General features: G+C 39.7%; 1 protein-coding gene across 2 annotated transcripts in view; it reads left to right on the forward strand.

Annotated features, from left to right (window-relative positions):
- Nucleotides 1-909, forward strand: part of CUNH9orf85 (chromosome unknown C9orf85 homolog) — a 77564-nt gene that overhangs the window by 16161 nt on the left and 60494 nt on the right. The window lies entirely within an intron of this gene.

Consider the following 909-nt stretch of genomic DNA (forward strand, 5'->3'; position numbering starts at 1 on the left):
TTTATACGTGAATTGGTGTGGATTTGTTTCTCCAAAGTACCAAGACTAATACACCTCCCCTAGCTTTAAGGAACAATCTCAGATGGTTCAGGTAATCCTTATTGGTAGTATTATCTGAGTGAGTGTTGAAGTGCAAGTTATGTGAATAAATGTTATTTCTCAACCAATACCAAAAAAACCCACTGTCATCAAATCACTTCCAACTTATAGTGACCCTATAGAACTGCCCCTGTGGGTTTCTAAAACTAACTTTTCGTGAGAGTAGAAACCCACATCTTTTTCCCATTAAGCTTTAAACAGTTTCAAATTGCTGACCTTGCAGTTAGCATCCCAATTTATAGCCCACTGTGCCACAGGGCAATGTCTATTAGTAGTTAAGAGGTTAAACAAATGGGTAACTATTTATCAAAGGGATTGGGCAGATACTAGAATCCACTGTAGAATCCAGGTGACCACCTATAATTATCTAGATCACCTAGTACTGATTTTCTTTTGGTGTTTTTCCACTTTGGGAAATGTGTTTTAGTATGTTTCAAGAGTGCTGTCTGTTAAATGAATTTATGTAAATTAAATTGGTTTGTTTTTAAATTCTGCATTTTCAGTTTACAAGGCAAACTTAAGGCATGGTGGGCATTATGATAGATAAGTTACAAGGAGTATTATCTCTACTACAAATGATAGCGCAGGTGAAGTTGTTAGGTTTCTCAGGTTAGAAATACCCCGGTCCTTGGTTTCTCATGCGAAAGAACTCATGCTGAAGCCTGGTTTGTGATCCAAGTGGGTTTTTATAAAGGATAGAAGGAGGTTCAGGTTTTGTACAGGCACCCTCAAGGCACTTCACACCCCCACGTGGACACCTGAGGCCAGAGGAACCCACAGCCCTGCAGAGGAGCCGCTGGAAAAGAGCAC

Source organism: Echinops telfairi, unplaced genomic scaffold (assembly GCF_000313985.2).
Source record: "Echinops telfairi isolate 266 unplaced genomic scaffold, ASM31398v2 ScPeMD7_22;HRSCAF=79, whole genome shotgun sequence".
In the NCBI taxonomy this organism is placed as follows: domain Eukaryota; kingdom Metazoa; phylum Chordata; class Mammalia; order Afrosoricida; family Tenrecidae; genus Echinops; species Echinops telfairi.